Source organism: Danio rerio, chromosome 25 (genome assembly GCF_049306965.1).
Source record: "Danio rerio strain Tuebingen ecotype United States chromosome 25, GRCz12tu, whole genome shotgun sequence".
Lineage (NCBI taxonomy): Eukaryota > Metazoa > Chordata > Actinopteri > Cypriniformes > Danionidae > Danio > Danio rerio.
Window position 1 is genome coordinate 23,395,251 of NC_133200.1, and position 25,346 is coordinate 23,420,596.

The 25,346-nt window shown below is 33.5% G+C and overlaps 1 protein-coding gene across 1 annotated transcript in view; it reads right to left on the minus strand.

The window, feature by feature from the left end:
• pkp3a (plakophilin 3a) overlaps positions 1–2,226 on the minus strand; it is a 40,492-nt gene extending 38,266 nt beyond the window's left edge. The window contains exon 1 of the mRNA XM_005170678.3: positions 1,956–2,226. The gene's annotated coding sequence lies outside the window, so the exon portion shown is untranslated. The remainder of the gene's footprint in view (positions 1–1,955) is intronic.
• Between the last annotated feature and the right edge of the window lie 23,120 nt (positions 2,227–25,346).

The window sequence follows — 25,346 nt, forward strand, 5'->3', positions numbered from 1 at the left end:
CAATGTACATTACTGTAAAAAAAAACTTTAAAAAGCCTTAATGTCAACAAAAAGGCATAAAAAGTAAAGTGTCATCCAGGGAATTCTGGGAAAGTCAATTTATAGTTATTAAAGAAACGTACTGTTAACAGATTTATACTGTAGCATTTTTACAATTAAAAATTAAATTTTTTGACTTTTGCTTTCTATGAAACTCAAATCTGATTAAAATCATGTTATTTTCCAACCCAATTTCAACCAGAACTCTGTTTAAATTTAATCACATAGTACACTGCAAAAAATCTGTAAAAACTGTTTTATTTACAGTGACAAACAGGCAGCTGTGCTTGCCAGAACTTTACTTTTAAAAATACGATAAAAAAAAGAAAAATACCACACAATCTCACGGCAAATCATAACTTTTTTTGATTAAGTGGCTAATTCATATGAATTTGTACGATCTCATTTGTACAATTTAGTATGATTTGCTTATTACCCAATGATGGTTGGGTTTAGGAGCGGGGTAAGCTGCTACTCGTATTTTCACACAACTGAACTTGTACAAATTCATTAGCCGTTAATCTGGCAAAATGTAAAATAGTTACGTTTCCTCGTGAGATCAGAAAAAACGATGACCGTATTTTATTATTTAGTATTATACACCAGTGTTTTGAACTACGAACATCTACGCCTTATACCTTTTGTTACACAGACAAAAACACAACCATAAGCAGGTGATGATGAGTAAGTCATATGATCAACTAAAGCTCATCACAAACAACTTTCCCCCAAGCAGAGACACACTAATATAAAGAAGATGCTCAGCGTCATTCAAACAACAACTAACACCATCATGGTAACACACATAAAATTCAAATATTCTATTAAACATTATTTATCAACATTAGATGTAATATTAAAAAGCTAAAAAAAAATCATAGTAATGTCATCAAAAAGGCATAAAAAGTGAAGTGTCATGCAAGGAATTCTGGGAAAGGCAATTTATTGTTATAACAATAATAATAATAATTGCTTACATTTATATAGCGCTTTTCTGAGCACTCAAAGCGCTTTACACATAGGGGGAATCTCCTCATCCACCGGCAGCCATTTTGCGCCAGACCGCACACCACACACCAGCTGATTAATGGAGAGGAGGCAGAGTGATAAAGCCAATTATGATATGGGGAGGGTTAGGAGACCATGATGGACAAAGGCCAGTGGGCAGAATTAATTTTAATGAACACAGAGAGTCAGGACATCGGTTTAACGTCTCATCCGAAAGACAGCGCTCACTGAGCAGTATGGAGTCCCCCGTCACTATACTGGGGCATTAAGACCCACACAGACTGCAGTTTGAGCGCCCCAGGCTGGCCTCACTAACACCACTTCCAGCAGCAACCTAGTTTTCCTATGTGGTCTCCCATCCAGGTACTGACCGGGATGTGTCAGAGAGCTGTTGCAGAGAGCTAGCTATACCATATGGTTATTATATTTAGTAAACATTCTGTTAGCAGATTTATACAGTTGAAATTACTGTCATTGTCAGTCATTAGTGTCATTTTTTCACTAGCAAATAATATCTTGTTAATAGCAAATGATAATACTTTTTTTATTTTTGGCTTATTGTTTGTTAATACACATTCGGCATATCATTTAACATAGTTGGTTTTTTCAAGAATTATGTTTGTACTATTTTCAATGCACAGTTGTCATCACAAATCATCACACTTGTTTTATAGAAATGACTTAATTGCTGAAACATACTAAGGTCAGATTTCAACTGTTGAGGTCATAAAACCGAAATCAGCATCTTCCTCTGAAAGTCATTCATTCACTGAGTCACTGTGACTGATGCCAGATTTCTAATCAGACAGCCTTTCCATGCTTGTTATGAAACTGAATCATGCTCATTCACTATGTTATACTAACTATTATAAGCCAAAACAAATAAAAAAAAGTTTGTTTCTACTCACCAATAACACCAGCAGTAGTCGTTGTATATTTCCAGTGCTGTATGTAGTGTGCTCACGCTCAGTTTGCTTGTTAAAATCTGACAGATTTCACAGGGAGGCAAGAAGATATAGAATCTGCTGTGACTACGCCCTTATCACAATAAAACTGTACACGTGTGTATGTGTGTGTGTATGTGTGTGTGTGTATTCATGATCATCTTTCTGGTTACTCATCCCCTGTATTAAGATAGGTGTGTGTGTGATTATGTGTCAGACAGTTACAGCGGAGAATGGAGAGAGACAAAATGGGTGTGAAACACATCAAGGAGGAGTCGGAGGCAAAAAAACAGCCAAAAACCAGGCATGTTTACTTGGCAACAGTGTAATCAAATGTAGCATTTTTGAAATTGCATGCTTCAAAAGAGAACTTAGATGATTTACATACATACATAATAGTTTCAAATGTACGCACTTCTTGCTTTATGCAAGCACAATAGAGGTTAAATCACTCCACTTTACAGGTTTTACCGTATTATACCCTGAAAAGAAATCTGTTATTTTATATCTTTTTTTCGGCAGATGGGGTGCCGGAAAAAAAAAGTTAAATAACAGACGTTAAATTACAGACATTTTCTTGAATTAAAATTTTCAGTAAATTTCGGTAATTTAAGGTCTGTTATTTTACAGTAAATTTTTGTCATTTAACATCTGGTATTTTACAGTAAATGTTTGTGTTTTCTTTACATTTAATTGGGTTAACATAAGATTATTCGTTTTCAGGGGTGAACTGCTTTGTAACAAATCTTTTTAAAATGTGCCAACTGAACTTTTTTTTGTCTGCAGAACTGAATGCCTGAAGTTGAGTGGAAAACAAAACAAAACATAACCCTTATTTCTTTTTGTTTTTTCTTGTTTACTTGAGTGAGCAAAAAACTTTTTTGGTCACATTATTAGAACAAACAATCATAGTTCACCTGGGAAAAAAAAATTAAAACAGAGACAAATGTGAACAAAACATTTATTAGACACTAAATTAGAAACAGGACAGAGGGCTAAACAACAATAACGGTAAACAAGACAAGGGTCAAAACATGGCAGCACAAATGGGAGAAAATGTGTTGAAATGCTTCAAAGAGAAAAACAAGACTCAGCAAAGAGTGTGTGTGAATGAGATGTCTTTATAGTCCTAGTAATCAGTCCATCATGAACTTCTGTCGTATGGCACTGCGAAAAGGGGCAGGATAAAACAAGATGATTAGACATTTTAAAAAAGATTGCTCCACATTTTAAATTTTTGTCCAGACAGGTCATGTTTTGATCCTCGATTGGTCTCACACAGTCAAGTGATATGATTTTGCAGATTAGATTTCACCAAGCTTAAACTTTCCAACACAGTGATCTGCAAAACCTGATGCACAAGCTTGTGTTTCCAGTCTGACACATTTGCGTGTGTATAAATGGAAGCCTATAGGGAGAAAAGTCCTGTGTAAACACAGCTTGATTTGTCATTTTATTTATTACAGGATTTCACTGAGTTGTTCATTAAAAATAAGTACCAATACATTTGATTTCTCATTTGAGAATGCATTTTAATTTATTATTTGATCACTTGATTTATCATTTGGGTAGTTGATTTAAAAGTTGAATTTATTATTTGATCTTCTCAGGCATTTCACTTTTCATTTTAACTTGTTAGGAAAAAAACTTCCAAATATACACTGCAGCTAAATACAAATAACAGTCCACATGCACTAAGCGTTTTTTTTTTTTTTTTTTTTTTTGTAGCATGAACTAGTTAAATGTAAAAATTCATGTTATAATTTGCCATATCAAAAAACAAACAAGTAATTTCAACTTTTCAGTTGTTTTTTTTTACAGTGTAGTTAGCGGTTCATTCTATTGTGGTGACCTCTGAGATTGAGACTAAGCCAAAGGAAAATTAATGAATTATAGGACAAATTTAACAGACAGCCATTCACAAATAGTCTATAAACAAAAGCAACCCAATAGCCAGAAACCTGTTAGAATACCCTATAGAAACCATCTTACAACGCTTAAAATCTGTCTGAACCGGAAGTTGCTGAGACTTTTATTTCAGTATGTTGATGTACTTCCAACTGAAATTGAATATTGAGTAGAGGGAAGGGTACTGTTTGCACATTATTCCCTCATAGAAAACAAATGGTAGGAGAGTTTATTAATATGCAGTTGTTAAGGAAGCCCCCAGACGTCAACAGAAGGACCGATGGTCAGATTCCATTGAAGATTGCCAAAAAGAAACTACTTTTTTTAGTGCATCAACTTGCATGGATTAATTATTCAACTTAAGAATAACAATGTGGGCTAGCAATATAAACATTGTAAATTTAGATTTACACATGCTTTTAAGTTGTATCCTTAATGACAATTTACTATGCACGTATACACTAAATCATGTACTGTATGATTTTAGTGTTGTCCCAAATGGAACATAGTTATAACCACATCATCTGGAGAAACATAATTGTCTCTAAGGAGAATTTTGTCAGATTAAAGTAATCCAAATTCAGTGCCTGATAGTTCTCTGCTTTCGGCTATGTGAGCAAAGTTGCAATTTGTGAAGTATGCAGTTTTGGTCACACCTCAGGTAAACATTTAGTGACATAGAAAACCCAAAGACATAGAAACCCAGAATGCTTCAGAAATCAGTCAGGAGATCTCAAGCAGACTAAAAAAAGACTAACAACTGACTAAATATGCCCTTGTGACTTTACAACCACCTTACAACACACATTAGCCTACAAACCTTAATAACTACATAGTAACATACTAAAAACCCAAACATTTAAAAGCTACCCCTACAAGCAACCAGCCAAAACACTTAGCAGACCAGTACTCTCTGACATGGTAATGCAGAGTTATGCAGAAGAGCATCTCTGATCACACAATACATCCAACCTTGAGGCAGATGGGCTACAGCAGCAGAAGACTACACAGGGTACCCAGTCTTTCAGCTACGGACAGGAAACTGAGGCTATAATTTGCACAGGCTCACCAAAATTGGAAAAGAGAAGATTGGAAAAACATTGCCTGGTCTGATGAGTTTCGATTTCTGCTGCGACATTAGGATGGTACGGTCAAAATTTGGCATCCATCCTGCCTTGTATCAATGGTTCAGGCTGGTGGTGATGGTGTAATGGTGTGGGGATTTTTTCTTGGCATACTTTGGGCCCATTAGTACCAATTGAGCATTGCGTCAACGCCACAGCCTACCTGAGTATTGTTGCTGACCATGTCCATCCCCTTATGACCACAGTGTACCCATCTTCTGATGGCTACTTCCAGCAGGATAACACGCTGCACTGTAAAAAAAATAATAGATGAACTAATTTTACAGAAAATATCTCTAAATTTTTACAGCAATTTTTTTGTCATTTCAAATTATTTTCAAAACTTAGTAAAATGAAAAACAAACTCTCTAAACTAACAGTTTGACTTTCATTTTAGGTACTTATCATTAAAGACAAATTACTGACATTTAAATTTTTTTATACAGGGAAATTACAGTATTATTTATACAGTATTTTTTCTGTTATTTTAAATTATATTCAAAAGTCCCGTAAAAATTACTATGAACTATATAATTAATGACAAATTACAGCAATTTATCTGTTTTATACAATAAATTGCTGTATTATTTACACACTTTTCTTTCCAGTTTTTTTGAAGTACATTTAAAATTAAGTAAAATTAAAGTAATAAATTGTAATTATTTGCTCTGTAAAAAAAATTAAAAAATAGTAAAAAAAAAAAAAATCAAATGACTGGCAGCTACGGCTGCCAAACAAAAACCATAAAATTATGGTAAAATTTCTTTGTTGAAATAAAGTGCAAAAAATATTAAATCTACAGATATTTTCATTAAATTTTTACAGAAAAACACTGTTATTTTACAGACTTTTCCTTGATTATTACGGTCAAATCCGATCTCATGCACCTGTTCCGGACTTTCACATGGACTTTAAAAGCAGCACAGATGCACGCACCAATTGCGTAGTCTTGTTATACTGCTACTGTGAACATTATGACGCGTTTCTCTTTTTTTGCCTTATTTTGTTTGTTAATTGTTTACATGGTTTGCTGCCGGGACTGACTATTTGCCTGTTATTTGACCATGACTCTGGATTCCCTGCATTTATCTGTTTGCCCCTGTGTTGACTGTTGCTTGCCTGACCATTTCTGTGAAATAAACCTGCATTTGGATCTGCATTTTTTTGTCAGGGTCCCCTTCATGTTACAGTTCTATTTAATTTAAGATTTGTAACTGAATCATTCCATATAACTTAAACTTAAACGTTTTACATAAATACTATTCAATAAACTGTCATTTTAAAGTTGTGAGAATTTTAATCAGTTGTATTTCATTTGTTGTTTTTCCAGACTTTTTTGATCCATAATAAAACTGTTAAATTACGACCATGAGCATGTCTTGGCATTTTATTAAAGGTGTTTAATCGTAATGATTTTGAGAGAATTCTTGAACTTTTAGTGCAGGCACTTTATTGATGGTGTTCGATCATAATAATCTGGGAAAAGTCTGTAAAATAACAGTGTTTCTTTGTAAAACTCTTAGTGTCTAACTTTATTGAACGGATTTGATCATAATAATCTGGGAAAAGTCTGTAAAATAACAGTGTTTTTCTGTAAACATTTTAATGAAAATATCTGTAGATTTATTATTTTTTGCACTTTATTTCAACTAAGAAATTTTACCGTAATTTTTTGGTAATTGTTTGGCAGCCGTAGCTCATTTGACTTTTTTTATTTTATTTATTTATTTATTTTTTTTTTTTATTTTTTTTTTTTTTGTTATTATTTTTTTACAGTGCATGTCATAAATTGTGAATCATCTCAGACTGGTTTCTTGAACATGACAATGAGTTCACTGTACTCAAATGGCTTCCACAGTCACCAGATTTCAATCCAATAGAGCACCTTTGGGATGTGGTGTGTATGGATGCGCAGCAGACAAATTTGCCGCAACTGCGTGATGCTATCTTGTCAATATGGAGCAAAATCTCTGAGGAATATTTCCAGTACCTTGTTGAATCTATGCCATAAAGGATTAAAGCAGTTCTAAGGCAAAAGGGGTTTAGCCCAGTACTAGTAAGGTGTACCTTATACAGTGGCAGATGAGTGTATATTATATATACTGTAAGAAAAAAAATCGTAAAAAAAGGTCAAATGACTGGCAGCTAAGGCTGCCAAACAAAAACCATAAAATTAAGGTAAAATGTCTTAGTTGAAATAAAGTGCAAAAAATAATAAATCTACAGATATTTTCATTAAAATGTTTACAAAAAAGCACTGTTATTTTACAGACTTTTCCTAGATTATTATGATCAAATCCGTTCAATAAAGGTATACACTAAGAGTTTTACAAATAAACACTGTTATTATACAGACTTCTCCTAGATTATTATGATCAAACATCATCAATAAAGTGACTGCACTAAAAGTTCAAGAGAAAACAATGTTACTTAAAAGAATTTTCCCTGAATCATTACGATTAAACACCTTTAATAACATGCCAAGACATGCTCATGATCGTAATTTAACAGTTTTAATTTGGATCAAAATTTTTTGGAAAAAACAACAAACGGGATACAACTGATATAAATTCTCACAACTTTAAAATTACAGTTGTTACATTTCATTGAATAGTGTTTATGTAAAACATTTAGAGGTTTAAGTTATATAGAATGATTCAGTTACAGATCTTAAATGAAATGGAACTGTAACGTGAAGGGGACGTTGACAAAGGAGTGCAGATCCAAATGCAGGTTTATTACAGAGATGGTCAGGCAAACAACAGTCAACAAAGGGGCAAACAGATGTAACATTATGCAGGGAATCCAGAGTCATGGTCAAATAACTGGCAAATGGTCAGTCCCGGCAGCAAACAACATAAACAATTAACAAACAAAGCAAGGCAAAAGAAGCGAAACACGTCATAATGTTCACAGTAACAGTATAAGAAGACTAAGCAATTGGTCTATGCTGCTTTTAAAGTGCATGTAATCAGTTCATAATGATCCTCCGACTGTGTGTGTGTGCAATCAGCGGAATCTGGAACAGGTGCATGTGAGCACACTTAGTGTCTAACTTTATTGAACGGATCTGACCGTAATAATCTAGGAAAAGTCTGTAAAATAACAGTGTTTTTCTGTAAATATTTTATTGAAAATATCTGTAGATTTATTAATTTTTGCACTTTATTTCAACAAAGAAATTTTACCATAATTTTATGATTTTTGTTTGTCAGTCATTTGACTTTTTTTTTTTTTTACAGAGCAGGTAATTACAATTTATTACTTTAATTTTACGTAATTTTAAATGTACTTCATAAAAAACTGGAAAAAACACTGTGTAAATAATATGACAATTTTATTGTATAAAACAGACAAATTGCTGTAATTTGTCATTACTTACATAGTACATAAAATAACAGTCAAGCTGTTAATTTACAGATATTGTTTGTAATTTTCACAGATTTTTTTATAGAATTTAAAATAACAAAAAAAGTATTGTATAAACAATACTATAATTTCCCTGTATAAAAAACAAAAATGTCAGTAATTTGTCTTTAATGATAAAGTACCTAAAATGAAAGTCAAACTGTGAATTTAAAGAGATTGTTTGTCATTTTAATAAGTTTTAAATATAATTTTAAATGACAAAAAAATTACTGTAAAAAATTTAGGGATATTTTCTGTAAAATCAGTTTTTTTTCAGTGTAATATATGGAGTTTGCATATATTGCCACATATATACGATTTATGAGCTCATTTATTTAAAGTATTGAAATTAAACAATAATTCTTTAATATAAATTTTAAGAGAACAGCAAGTCTTTTTGAATTACTTTTTAAATGAATCTGGTGTCATTGCATGACTTCAGGTTAATTAGAATATAGAGTGAAATATCTTTTTATTTAATAAACTGGTCATGCTATTATTTGAATCATATACAGTAACTTCATTGCACGACGTGAATCACTTTCGAGACATAAAGTCACATATTTCAGAGAGATTTCCTCAGGCGAGGGCAGGCAGCTTTCACTCTGTCAAAAGAGAGAGTCACTTGCCCAACCCTATGAGAAAGCATTTTCAACTTTGCATCACCTTTATCCGCCTTAAACGTCTGACAGCTCTTGTTCCTCTTTAAAACAGGAATAGCCCAAAATGTCATGTTCAACGTTCTGTTGATATATTGTGCTAGTATAAACTGCCATCACAAACACATCAAGACACTATTTGAAATGTCTAAATTACTTACACTGTATGCAGTGGTGTAAAGTAACTAATTACAAATACTCAACTAACTCTAATTGCGTAATTTTTCTCAGGAATTGTAATTTACTAAGTAGTTTTATAAATGTGTACTTTTACTTTCCCTTGAGTACATTTTTAGTGTGGTATCGGTACTTTTACTACTTTCCTCCAACCTGCAGTCACTACTTTATTTTTTCTTGTCTAATGGGATTAGAAAAATCAGTTCTGTGATTCGTGTCCAATCAAATCACACAAAGAAAGTAAATTATCATAATGAATATAATATAATATAATATAATATAATATAATATAATATAATATAATATAATATAATATAATATAATACACACACACACACACACACATATATATATATATATACACACACACACACACACACACACACACACATATATATATATATATATAATTATATATAATTATAATTGCAACAAACTGTTTGGAAGCACTAAAAGTGTCCAAGATGTCCAAAATCTTTAGACATTGACCCAAAGACTGTTTAGATGCAGGTCACTGATGAGAAGATGACAAATGTTTACTGTATGATGACCGAAATGGCCTTAAACACCCAGCAGGCACAAGACATCAACATGACGTCAGATTGACATTGTACCCCAAAGTTGTGGGACGTTGCGTTTTGTTCGGAAAAAAAAATCAGGTTGACGTAAGAACTCAACGTCAGACCAATTTCAATGTCCAACATCCAACCTAAAACAACCAAATATCAGCGTCTAATGATGTTACAGCTTGACATTGTGTGAATTTTGTCACTATGTTGTCTATCAGTTGGATTTTAGTTGTCATACCTGACGAATAAATGTCAGTATTTGACACAAGTATAATGTTGGTTTAAGATGTTGGCTCGACGCTTGATTTTGGTCACTTTCTAACAACCTAAAATTGTCCTTAGACGCTGGCTAGACATTTAATTTTGGTCACCTGACATCACAACCTAAATCTAAGCTAATATTAATGTCTTATGATGTAGTGAGCCTGCTGGGCAATAACTTGATGCACTACAGAATGTTACGTTTACACACACACATGCACAAATTACATGTAAATCCATCAGTTTTTCACAGTGCTGTACTCACTACTCTTGACTACTTTTGAAAGAACCGATACTTTTTACTCTACTTGCACTACATTTTAAGTCAAGTAATGGTACTTTTACTTGAGGATGATTTTTTAATACTCTTTCCACCACTGAGTATATGTCTATCAAATGGTGAGGGTTAAACAAATGGCCGCTGTTCATTATGTTATTAAAATATATTAAAAGCAAAACATATTCATTTCTTTGTTCTTGTTAGCAATTTTATTCTTAATAAAATAAAAATTTATAATTTAAAGGGATAGTTCACCTAATAAAAAATGAAAATTTGCTCACTATTTAGATGTGTGGTTCCAAACTTGAGTGGTTTCAAACCTTAGTGGCTTTATTAACTACATTGAACATGAAAGGATATATTCTGAAGACAGCTGAAAACCTGTAACCATTAGGATTGTTTTCAGGTAATGCGTAATATACAGTGTTGGGCAAGCTACTTGAAAAATGTAGTAAGCTAAGCTATTAGCTACTCTTAGACTGCTGCTTAAAATGTTGCTTACACTAAAAGCTACCCTCTGGGAAATGTAGCAAGCTAAGCTAAAAGCTACTTGGCAAAAGTAGCTCAGCTACATCTAAGCTATTTCTGTAATTTTCCTTTTTTAAATCGAAGCAGCTTAAATCCAAGTCAATCATATCTCAGTGATCAATAAAACTGTAAATAAAGCATGTGAGGCAGAATTCAGTTCAATTATTTACTGCAAATAATATGCTAAACCAAAAAGAAACAAATTATTGTATATAACAACAATAACAAAAAGTTCAACACAACCAGGTGTTACACATATAGGGCTCTATTTGAAGATCCATGCGCAGTGCAAAGCGCAGGGCGCAAATGCTTTCAGGGCATGTCAGAATCCACTTTTGCTAATATAAAGATGGAAAAATCTGCTTTGCGCAATGGCGCATGGTCTAAAAGGGTTGAGCTTATTTTCTTAATGAGTTATAGGTGTGTTTTGAGAATGAACCAATCAGAGTCTCATCTCCCATTCCCTTTAAAAGCCAGTTGCATCGCGCCGTAGCTCATTTGCTATTTACATGACGACTTTGTAAGTGAAAAAAACTGAGCATTTCACTAGCAAGAAAACAGTTAAATAGAGCATCTACAGCAAGAGAATGAGAGATAAGCCTATAAAAAAATTAATTTTGTATGTTATATGCAAAGACTAGTTTCAAAACTATTTCTAAATTCAGTTCTAATTTCCAGCAAACGAATAAATGAACAATAATAACGAAGTGTGTTCAAAAAACTGAGTTATATCCAAACACACATGCTGTGACCCATATGATCTGAAACCTGACAGGTGGCCAAATCTAAGCTTGTTTTTCATAAAACAAATACAAAATATGGATATAATAAATAATACTGCTAATAATGATAACATCATAAAAAAGCAAGTTGTCGCGAATAAACTGAAAAAGGCCCCAAGATGAAGAAGGCATGAAAGTATGGTTTTCACATTTACTGTATGCAGGCTAGAAAACAATATGTTTTGTAACATTTTAATCCTTTATATTTATATGCTGTAAATATCCTTATTATACCCTATATTTATTCATAATATTTTAATTCTTTATCATATGTAAAGATATTTGCGAATTGCTGTACATCATGTGTGTATTAAGCAGTGTGTAAGCGAGACGCACAACTAACGCGCTCTGGCTGGACTTTAGACCGGCTTTGTTCTGGTCTATTGAAAAAATCTATTATAGTTTCTCAAAATAGAAACGCACCAGCAATGCACCTCAGAACGCCTTCCTTTTTAGACCAGAATGCCTATGGGTGCACATATGAGCACAAATGCATTTGCTATTTAAATAGCATGGCGGAAAATGTCAAAACAACTCTTGCGCCAAGCTGAAACTACCAAACAACAAAGGGAAAGGGAAATATTTAGGAATAAACATTACATTACATACACACACACACACACACACACACATATATATATATATATATATATATATATATATATATATATATATATATACATATATATATATATATATATATATATATATATACACACATATATATATACACACATATATATATATATATATATATATATATATATATATATATATATATATATATATATATATATATATATATATATATATATATATATATATATTCAACTGTATCTTTGTAATAAAAATTCACATACTGTACCACACACTAAAATGTCATTTGAAGAAAACATATGCTCCCTTCAAATTGATGTCATGGTAGATTATTTTATGTAGTCCACTTTGCAGGACACTTATTGTCAAATTAGAACAAACATCTGACACAAAAAGTGTAACATACAAAATGGGCAGAGTGGTGGAGCGCAAGGACCAGTGTTGTGATAATTCATGCAACTAAGATTATATTTGTAGGGTTCTTAGGGAGGGATTAGGGATTAGGGTAGGTTTTGAGCAATTTTACAGACTCGTATCACACCACTCCACACCAAAACTATGCTGGTAGCACAATCTGATGGGTAGCATATTACCTTATCGAGGAAATGGGAGATTTCACAATCTGAGTGGGTAGCACAGATTGTCAGAACACCGTGATTAAGACACATTACATTGACAGTATAATAGTACTTTGTTGTGTCTGGCCAAAGTTCCTGCAGAGTTCAGTCTCTCAGGTAAGATCTGTAGAGTTTAATCTGGGATTTCCCGGCCAGTAATTTTCTTTGCATTGTTTTAGTTTTTTCCCCGTTGTTTGGTGTGCTTTGCTTTCTCTTTCATATTTCGTGCTATGTGTTTTACCTTTGCTATATTTGTAGATTCCCAATATACACTTCATTAACTTCATTAAAGTCTTGTCGTCAAACCCAGTTGTAAGAGCGACAAATAATTACTTGACATTTAGTTGATCATTTGGAAAAGTGGCAGAAGGTTGATTTTTCTGATGAATCATCTGTTGAACTGCATCCTAATAATCACAAATACTGCAGAGGACCAACTGGAACCTGCATGGACCCAAGATTCTCACAGAAATCAGTCAAGTTTAGTGAAGAACAAAATCATGGTTTGAGGTTACATTCAGTATGGGGGATTCAGTACAGTTACATTCGGTATGCGAGAGATCTGCAGAGTGGATGGCAACATCAACAGCCTGAAATATCAAAACATTTGTGCTGCCCATTACATTACAAACTACAAGAGAGGGCAAATTCTTTAACGGGTAGCTCTTTCTCATACTTCAGTCTCCACATCAAAGTTCCTGAAAGCAAAGAAGGTCAGGTGCTCCAGGATTGGCCAGCCCAGTCACCAGAGATGAACATAATTGAGGATGTCTGGGGTAATTTGAAGGAGGAGGCATTGAAGATGAATCCAAAGAATCTTGATGAACTCTGGGAGTCCTGGAAGAAGGCTTTCTTTGCCATTCCAGATGACTTTATTAATAAGTTATTGTGTATGGATGCAGTTCTCCAAGCTCATGGAAGTCATATACAATATTAATGCTTTTTCCACTGCACTTGGACTTTATATTCTATACTGTACATTATTTCTGTTGAGCAACAAGACTTTTTTCTAAGCAAAGTGCGACCTTAATTAAATAATTAAAAATAAAGGCATCATCATATTTTATTTTGCTAAAACAAGAGTAATCTAGAGGGCTTTCCCTATATAAGCCACTTCTGATATCAAATGATCAACTAGAAGTCAAGTTATTATTTGTTGTTCCTAAAACTTGGATAGCCAACAAGACTTTTGTCAGGTAGTGTATAATACCAAAGCTATCTCAATTTGTTGCTTTTTGATTTAGTGGCTAATTCATATTTAGTTTAATTTGCTAATCCCCCAATGATGGTTGGGTTTAGGGGTGAGGTTTGGTGCCACGCCTCCTTTTAGAAATTGTACATTTTCGAATAACTAAATTCACCACTAAGCTGACTAAACGTTAAAAACGTACTTTTTCTCAAGAGATTAGGCTGATACTATTACTTTCTAAAGAACTATAATGCAGTTTAAATTAGTATGCATTTTACATTTGTCTAAAGTTTTTACATACTTAGACCCTAACTGTGTGAAGTGATGCAGCTACACTCTTAACACAACTGCACTACAAAACTAAATCATCAATAAACCACGACAGCATATGGTTTTAGTTAATTGTAACTTATTAACTAAGTTAATCATGTTGTAACTTAATTTTATAAGCTACTCAAGCTGTTTTAAGTCAGTTAAATATAGTAGACTTTAAATGGTTAATTTGATTCAGCTTAAGAATTTATGGCAAGCACTACTTTTTTACAGTGTGAGTTTAAATCCCTTATAAAAGTGATTTTTGCATAACAGCTCCTTTTTAAATTTATGTTGGTGCAACAGGAGAATTGTTGGTTGGGAGGGTTAATAAAAACCAAAAACATTTAAAAACTAATCATAGTATTAAATTCATGTCTGATCAATAAAAATATGATATATCAAAAATTAGGAACTATTAAAAACAGAAGTCCTTAACATGACAGTTATGGTACTGACATTAAAAGTGGCTGTAAAATACTTAATTAGACGTTATAATTGTCAACAATTTAAAAGAGAATTCTCACACAATGTTCAAGCATGGTTTAAGATATCATAAACAACAGAAACAATCCTGATAAAAAATCAAAAATCAAAGATGCATTTTATGTATTTTTATAATTAACATGCCTATAAAAACATTTACTGTACTGTAAAACCCAAAAAGTCAAGGTAACTCAAACCATTTGGGGAAACTGATTGCAACAAACCATTTTTCTAGTGTTCACACTTAGCTGATGATTGATTATAAAGCTTGTTTGACATGCTGTCCCGGGAGAAAGCCCTGGGCTCATACGATTTTTTTGAACCCGGGGCTCCTTCCCGTTTCAAGGCGAGAGGGGAGTTTGAGCTCAGGTAGATCTCAAGAACTCCCCTGCTGTAGTAGCTAATGAACAGATAGTGATTGCTCTTAAGAGATAACTACTTACTAGGTTCATGTCTAGGGTGCCAATTTAGATTAGTCAATTAACTTGAGTTGCATGTTTTTGGACGGTGGGAGGAAACCAGGGAACCCGAACGAAGCAATTTGAGCACTGTAAAATCCAATAAATGAAGAGAACTCAAACCAACTGAGTACTGTAAAACCCAATAAGTAAAGGCAACTCAAACCATTTTAGGAAACCGATTGTTACAAACCATTTAAGTAAAAAAAAAAAAAAAAAACGCATCTGAGTACTGTGAACTTACTCCATTTAGGTTAAAGTAATGAGGTGTTTAATTACCTCATTACCTTCAACACTGAGTTCAAAACTCTTTTCAAATGAGTAGAATTAACTTTCAGTCAATTTTGAGTTACCCACACCTATTTCATTTAATAAAGTTGACTGTTGGGTTTTGCAGTGTGCCTAAAATTGTTTAGTTGAATCCAATAAAATGTTCTAGTCATCTCAACTGTCAAACTGACTAAAAAAATTTAGTTTAACCTTATATAGGTAAAGCAATTGTGTCGAAACCTGATTAACTCGTTAAAATAAGTTAAAGATAACACATTTGCTGTCATTTTTTACGATTGTGATTACCATCCTGATGATCTAGGATTTTAAAGGCATATAGTTCACCCATAATTTCTGTCAACATTTAATCACCCTCCACTTATTCCAAACCTGTTTGAGTTTATTTTCTCTGTTAAGCACAACTGAAGATATGCTGAAGAATATAGGAACATCCATCGTATTTTTGTATTGTATTTTCAATGGCTGCTTTTTCCCCAAACTTCTTCAGAATGTCTTGATTTGTGTTTGTGTTTCTGTTTACTCACCACTTGAGTGTGAGTAAGCGTAAGGAGCTTTTCTTTTTTAAGTGAACTATCCCGTTAAAAAAAGGTTCACCATAAAAAAATACTGTTCCACTCAGTCGATATGTGTTGAGACAACATGAATGAATTAAGTTAACTCATCATTTTTATAAATTTAAGTAGATTGAACATGAAACAATTAAGTTGGCCTAAAAAACCTCAAGATTTGTGTTTTATACAAGTAGTTTGAACAAACAGCAAACATAATTTTTTGAGTGTGACTAAAAGTATTTTCCTAAAGACGCTGAGGGCAGATTATGTTAGTATTTATGTATGTACATAAAACTACGAGGCAAGAGATCCAGACCAAGATAACGCTTTTATGATCATCTTGAGTGATATGAAGCATGTGATTAACAAAGTGCAGTAAACTCAAAAGCAGTAAAGCCACGGCAAACAGACAGTTTGCAACCTTTATTACAAGACATTAAAATGAGTATGAAAAAATGGCGGAATTTTCATAATTTCAAAATGAAATGAAATCTATTTTCAGCATTTTGGTAGCCCTTCATTTTACAGCATCACTTTCCTAAGAATTCACTGGGTTAAACAGGGCAAAGAATTAAAGGTAGGTTTTGGAATTTACCTTATTATCTAGTTTATGTAATGACTATAAAAAGTAGCCTACACACTTTAGTATATACAAGCATAACAGGTGAGAATAATCTTCATTATATTCACTTATTTTACTGAATTATTTATTTGATGGTAGTAATTTTCAACACACCCAGCTTGTAGATTTTTATAGGCATTTAAACTGTAATTAATTCTCAATAACTGTACTTTTACACTGTGTTCTGTGCGCTTGCAAGGGGTTTAACCAGTTTGAGTTCGGTTTCCACAAGTTTTACCGGGTGTGGTTCTGTTTATATGCAAATATAAGAACAAATTGAGAAAAAAACCTTGCTGCATACCAATAATTATAGCTAAAAGGTGTCGTTGTGACGATGAATGTCTTGGAAAATTGTGAGTGTATGATGAAATCTTATAGCGTGAAATATTTTGGTAAGGGCTTTAATGCTATTTGAATGATTCATATTGTTGCTCTATTTGGCACATACAGTATAGGCATTTCCGGTGACATTCAGAGAACTGGAACAGTCAGTGGATGATTATTTTGACGTCAAGTTGATGCGAAAAGATGAGTCATAACAACAAGGAGAGGTTTCGACGATGGGACGGGGGTGTGAGAGTCCCAGGTAGCAAAGAATTCTGGCCCAGATTTGGCATAAATCTGGCACATCAGGCATTCATCCGGCACTGGCATACAGCATGTGGGCCAAACATGGCCCAGGTTTGGCAGAGGTGGCACCATATTTAATGCGGCACACAAGATTTGAACCAGATCTAAAATGTAGTATTTGGCCCAGAGGTTAATAACTAATATGTGGGCCATGTAAGTGTAACCCTTTCTTGACCCACATTTAAATAATACATTTCATTGCAGTCATGAAACACCAACATATCTGGCCCATGTATGGCTTATTAATTTGGCTAAGACTTGGCCCAGATATGTTTCTTATCTGTAAGCCTGACTTGGTCCAGTCATTCATTTATTCATCTTCTTTTTTGGTTTAGTCCCTTTATTAAATAAACTCAATTAAATAAATGGGGATAAAATGCAAACTCCACACAAACTGACCCAGCCGAAGCTCGAACCAGCAGCCTTCCTGCTGTGAGCCGATTGTGCTACCCTTTGCGCCACAGATATATTCATATATTGCCTAATTATGAGTTACTAACTTGGCTGAGACTTGGCCCAGATATGTTCCTTATCTGGAAGCCAGACTTGGTCCAGTCATGTACTGTAGTTCACTGCGGCCTTTGGGCCAAGCAAAAGCTGATTGTGTGGGTCTGAGAAATTTAGCAATGTGGGATGTAACAGTTTTAAAAATAAAGAATCCAAAATTAGTTCAAAATGAATATCATATTATTGGTTGTGCATTTTTTTTATTCAGTGTTTGACGTAATCTCAACTGAATCACAAAGAGAGGGCGGGGCATAGAGTAGCTCCTCCCCTTTTTTTAACAAAAGAACCAAAAGCGTTTGGCTTTTCTTACAGCTCTGCCAGTGAGAGTGGTTGAGCTCAAACGCATCAAATGAAAAGCAAATGAGAAGTGTCTTGAAGGGGGCAGGACATGTCAGATACTAGAGAGCATTTGGTTGGTCAAGATTTGATAAGAACTGAAGTATGAGGTGACGTCAAAAAATCATTGACTCATTTAGTAACAAACTGCAAGCCTTGGATGTTCATATTAGATTTATAGTCAAGTTTACATTATTTTGTGAATTGATTTCCACTTTAATGGTAATATATAAATAATAAACTCGAATAATGAAACGATTTAACTGAAAACGTCATGTTTTACTAAAGATTTTAGACCTATGGCACTGCCATCTTGGAATATCTTGTGTTTGACGTTACAGGTTGGTTCCGTTCCCTCAGCTGAACAGATACAGTGTAAGTAAAGGACTGAACACGGAGACTGAACAGCCTAATTGAACCCAATGCGAGAAGTTGTGGGCATGGAGCTGGAGCAAATACAAGCAAAATATGTGTCTAATATCAAAATAGATATATTAATTATATTTTTCCATTTGAATTTCCTATAATTTGATGCGCTTTGGTCCACTCTGTATTTATTTACCTGACTGGGTTTTGAAGGGGTGAAGTATCTTGAAGGTGGCGGGGCATGTCAGATACAAAAAAAAACATTTCATTGGTTGTGATTTGATGAGAAACTGAAGTATGAGGTAAAGTCAAAAAATAATTGATTCATAGGTGGAAGAAACAAACTGCAAGCTTTGGTCACATTTGTTTTGGAGCACACTAGCTTACAGATATCTTAAAACTAACATACTAATACCAACATATAAAGAAAGACATTATTTTATTTTATTTTCATTAGACCTAAAAATTAATATGTTTGATAAACATAGTAAAAATAGGCAGACTAAGAAAGCTCAAACTCAACTGAGAAATAAAATGAGAATGATATACAGGAGCATAGCCTGATAAACATTCATGGCTTAAGGCCCCTGTATATTTCAACCGCAATCAAAAAAAGAACTGACATGATGCCATTTCGAACCAAATCTGGCCACAACGAAGTTCATTTTGAGTTTGAAACGGTACACTAAAGCAAACTTTTTGGGGGAGTTTGTTTTATTTTGTTCCTAAACACTTTTGAGCTACCATTGGTCTGTGTGTTGAGCTATCAATTGGTAGGTGTGTCGTGGAGCTCCGCCTTCTTTAGCATACTGATACAGATGTTTTATCACATTTACTAGCGCTCGTGGAAAGAGTTGGAGAGTTTTAATGTGATATGCCACAGTGGCGTTTCTCACAGGAGAAGGCTGTTTGCTAGATGTTTATAAAACAAGCAGCACCACACATTACATTTAAATTTTTAGATATACAGTTAGTCAAGGTTATTAGCCATTCTGAGTTATTAGCCCCTCTGTATATTTTTCCCACAATTTCTGTTTAACGGAGAGAAGATTTTTTCAACAATAACATAATAGTTTCAATAACTCATTTCTAATAACTGATTTATTTTATCTTTACCATGATGACAGTAAACAATATTTTACCAGATGTTTTTCAAGACTCAGCTTAAAGTAACATTTAAAGGTGTATCAATGTTAATTAGGCAAGTTGGGATAATTTGGCAAATCATTGTATAATAATTGATTGTTCTGTGGACAATCGAAACAAAATGTTACTTAGGGGTGCTAATATTGACCGTATATGTTTTTTTTTTTTTTTTTTTAAGAAACCATCTCTTTTTCCTAGCCAGAATAAAACAAATAAGACTTTCTCCAGAAGAAACAAAAATTATCCGACATACTGTGAAAATTTGCTTGCTCTGTTAAACATCATTTGGGAAAGATTTGAAAAAATAAAAAATAACGTATAAAATCACAACACTAATAATATTCATTCATTCATTCATTCATTCATTTTCTCTTCAGCTTAGGCCCTTTATTAATCTGGGATCACTACAGCGGAATAAACTGCCAATTTATGCAGCACATGTTCTATGCAGGGGATGCTCTTCCAGCTACAACCCATCACTGGGAAACACCCATACACTCATTCACACACATACACCACGGACAATTCAGTCTTCCCAATTCACCTATACCACGTCTTTGGACTTGTGGGGGAAACTGGAGCACCAAGAGGAAACCCACACAAATGAAGGGAGAACATGCAAACTCCCCACCGAAATGCCAATTGACCTTCTTGCTGTGAGGCGTACATGATACCCACTGCGCCACCGTGCAGCCGGCTAATAATATATAATAATAAATATATTTATATATTTATAGTTGAAGTGGAGAAAGTCTTATTGCTGGAGAAAGTCTTATTTGCTTTATTTCGGCAAGAATAAAAGCAGTTTTAAATTTTTTTAAGAAACATTTTAAGGTCAAAATTATTTGCCCCTTTAAGCTAGATTTTCTTTTGATAATCTACAGAACAAACCATCGTTATACAATAACTTGCCTAATTACCCTAAGCTGCCTAGTTAACCTAATTAAGCCTTTAAATGTCACTTTAAGCTGTAAGTGTCTTTAAAAATATCTAGTCAAATTTTATTTACTGTTATCATGGCAAAGATAAAATAAGTCAGTTATTAGAAATGGGTTATTAAAACTATTATGTTTAGAAATGTGTTGGAAACATCTTCTCGCTGTTAAGCAGAAATTGGGGATTCTTATTAGAAAATAATATATTTTGTAACTTTTGGATTCTTAAATTTTTTTTCATTTGTAAAGATATTTGTGTATTGCTGTACATCCTGTGTGATTTAAGCAATGCTAAAGCGAGGCGCACAACCAATGCACTGTTGACTTTAAACCTGCTTTCAGTTGGTTTATTGCACACATTGTCTATTTTAGTACATCTTAACACATCTCTTTTCTAGACCGAAACACAGATGAGTCCACAAAGTGGTGCAAATGGATTTGCTATTTAAACAACGTGTTGGAAAACAGGAAAATTAAGGTTGCGATGGTCTGAAAATAGCAACACATTGGGGAAAGCACGTCTTGCGCCTTATTGTGCCAGTTGTATTATAGGGCCCTGTGTTTTTGACAGGCTAAAACATATTTTTCTGCTGCATATTTTGCTTTCTCTCTCTCTCTCTTCCTCTATCTCTTTTTCTCTCAGACATATTGGATTCCGCCGAGAAACATTCCATGCATTGAAAACAAGAAGTATTCCCCATGAATCTTAATTCTTTCACAAATGTATTGTACTCTGTGAGAATCTCTGCAGTCTTTCACAAAATAGTTGTGTTTTCTGTTAAAAGTGAAAAAAGAAAAAAGCATCTAATTTATAAAAGGAACTTTGCATTACTTACATAAAAAAAACTCACAAAAGTATCACATTTACCAAAAAAATCATCATCTGTGCTATCTGTGAAAGTATCCCACTCCCTGTGTGAAACTTTGAATTCTTTCATAAAATATTAGTTTTTTTTTTTCAACAAAAATGATCATGTTTCCCCAAGAAACTCTAGATTCTCATAAAAGAGTTGTGTTCTCTTTTTAACATTGTTATAAAGTAACTTCTTTTAAGAAATTTTACATTTAATTACAGAGCATATTTTTGTTCTTTTCTTTAAAGTACAGGAAGACTAACACGGGTCAGTTGTAACAGTAATTTACATGCTCATGACCTTCTTCACTTTTAGGAACTTTTATGTGGAAGCTGAAGTATGAGAAGGAGTGCTATCCTGCTGAAGAATTGCCCTCTCCCGTGGTTTGTTATGTAATGGGCAGTACAAATGTCTTGATACCTCAGACTCTTGATGTTGCCACCCACTCTGCAGATCTCCTGCACCCCTCCTACTGAATGTACCTCAAATTATAATTTTTCCTTCATCATACTTGACTGATTTCTGTTAAAATCTTGGGTTCATACGGGTTATCCATCAAAAAAGGAAGTCAAGTTATTATTTGTTGCTCTTACAACTGGGTTCGACAACAAGACACAGGTAGGGTATAATAAATAAACCTTTCAGAGCTAACTTTTGTGTTCCACTAAAGAATAAAAGCCATATTAAAGGAATAGTTCAAACCCCAAATAAATTATTTACACACACTTTTACTTAACTATATATTACTACACATGCTTTTTAACACTTTCTAAATTTATTTTTACACATAAAAGTAGATTTTTTGAAGAATGTTGTTGATAGTCATTGATTTTCTATAGGGGGGAGGAAATGCTGACAGTGACTGCTTTTTTCCAACAGTTTTTAAAATATTTGTGTGCCTGCGAGTGTGTGTGTTCAACAGAAGAAAAAAAAACTGGTTTGGAACAAGTAGAGGTTGAGTAAATGTGACCCTGGACAGGACAAGTGTCTTTTTTTATTTATGTCACCTGAAAGTTAAATATTTTTTCCAGTGAATTTGGTTTGGACAATATTTGGCTGAGATACTATTAAAAAAATTGTTATCTGTGTTGAAAAATAAATAAATAAATAAATAAATAAATAAATGAATAAATAAATAGATTAAAATTACCTCTAAAGTTGTGCAAATTAAGGTTTAGCAATTAATTTTATTCATCAAAATTTGCATTTGATATATTTACAGTAGAAATAAACAATCTTTATGAAACATGATCTTACAGACTATTCTAAAGATTTTGGACATAAAAAAATTTACCTGTGCGACTTTTAAAGGTTTTGTGAACAGAAATGATGACAGAATTTTAAATTTTGGGTGAACTATATGCCTTTAATTGTGCTAAAAACATGGTAATTCACTGATTAAAAGTAATTTAATACGTTAAACCAGTTTGATAACTTTACCACACAGGCTTTGACAATCATTCTGGATACACTTATCCACGAGAAAGCCATTACATAATATTTACTTTCGTAGAACAATGGTGCTTTGACTGATGGTAATTTAATCCATTAAACTCTTCGTGTTTTCTGCAGGGAGTGTAAACACTAACATTAGCATTACTACTTTAATAAGATAACGTAGGCTAATCCAAACTAGGTGTACTCTTAAAATGACACCGCTATTGTTATGCTTAATTCGTGAATACTTAACCATCACAATAGAGAAGAATTATATGAATAGGAATACTTAACGCAATTTGTCAAACGCTATAGGACACAGCAGTGGTTTTGATAACTTTCTCCAATACCGCAAACTGGTGAAGTCTAGTTTTGAAGGCTAGTTTTGCTGTATTTTGTCGCCACCTAGAGGCTTTTTGGCTGACTAACAATGAAGAAAATGGCAACTTTTTTCTATAAACTTTTTTATATAAACTTCGAGGTTCCGGATTTGCCATTATTAGCTTTTTTATTTAAAATCCTTTGGTGTCTAATTTATGAACTACAGATTATATCACGTCTCTTCAAAGTAGTCACAATAAAATATTCTAGAGATAAAGTGTGTACTGATTCAGGATGTGAAATATACAGTTGAAACCAGAGATTTACATACACTGTATAAAAAGGCATATTTAAAAAAAAGTCAGATGTTAATGTGACCAAACTTTTCTCTTTTAGGTAAGTTAGGATTATCACATTTGTTTCTGTTATGCTTAATAGCAGAATAATGAGAGAGATATTTTTTGAGAAAGTATTATAACTTTTCTTGAAAGTCAAGTTCGCATACAATAAGATTATTATTCATCTGAAAAAGCTCAGATGATGGTGTCAAGGTTTTCGAAGTTTCTGATTGGCTAATTGGCAACATTTGAGTTAATTGAAGGCACAACTGTAGAATAGTATTTAAGGAAAACCTCAAACACACTGCTTCCTTTTGTGACAACATGGGAAAATCAACAAGCCAGAATCAACAAAAAAAAAAAACAGATTACAATTTGCAAAATTACACTGAGAAAAGGAATAATTTTGTCCTGTGGTCTGATGGAACTAAAATGGATTAAGAACTGTTTGGCTATAATGACCAGTGTTACATTTGTTGGACAAAGGGAAAGCAAGCCTATAGGAACACCATCCCAACTGTGAAGTATGGGGGAGGCAGCATCATGTTGTGGGGCTGTTTAGCTGCAGGAGGGACTGGTCCACTTCACAGTATAAATGGCATCATGAAAAAAAGAACATTATGTAGAAATACTGAAACAACATCTCAAGACATCAGAAAGGAAATTTAAACCTGGCCACAAATGGGTCTTCCAAATGTATCATGACCCTATAAGCATACTGCCAAATTAGTTCAAATGTGCTTCAAGGACAACAGAGTGAATTTATTGGAGTGGCCATCACAAACCCCTGATCTCAATCCTATGGAAAATTTGTGGGCAGAGTTAAAACAGCTTGCATGAGCAAGACAGCCAACAGATCTGACCAAGTTACGCCAATTATATCAGGAGGAATGGGCCAAAATTCCTTAAAAGCTAAAAAAATACAAAGGAAACTAATGTAAACTTTTGACTTTCTAGAAATTAATAAAATATTCTCTACAAAAAAATTCTCTAATCATTCTGGTATTTAGCAAATGTAAATGATTTTGGTAAATGGACCTAAAATAGTAAACGGTTTACCATCAGACATTTTTAAAAAAAATGGTTATGTTCCTTTTTTGTAGAGTGTATGCAAGCTTCTGGTTTCAACTGTACATTGATGCAGATAAGTGTTCAGTGTTTTGAGGGATATTTAGTGTAACATAACCTCTGACTAGGCATTTCATTTGGTTCAAATTAGGTCTATGCAAATGATTTGTCTGGTTTTAATTTACTTTAAAGCTATATCTTGTAAAAAAAAAATGCAGGGTTCCACAAAATTCCTACATGGTGTCCCAACACAAATTGTTTAAGTTAATTCAATTGTTTTTACAGATTTAAGTTTAATGAACATAAAACAATTAGGTTATCCCCCAAAAAACTTAGGAATTGTGTTTATTCAGCTAATTATAATTAAGTAGTTTGAAGAAGCTGCAAAAATATTTCTTTGAGTGCAGGCTCGTAGGGGGTTCAGGCCTACCCAGTTACAGTTCAAAGATATCCGGTACAGGTGAATTCAGTAAGCTTAATTGTCCATAGTGTATGAGTGTGAATGAGTGTCTATGGATGTTTCCCAAAGATGGGTTGCAGCTGGAAGGGCATCCGCTGCATAAAACATGTGCTGGATAAGTTGGCGGTTCATTCTGCT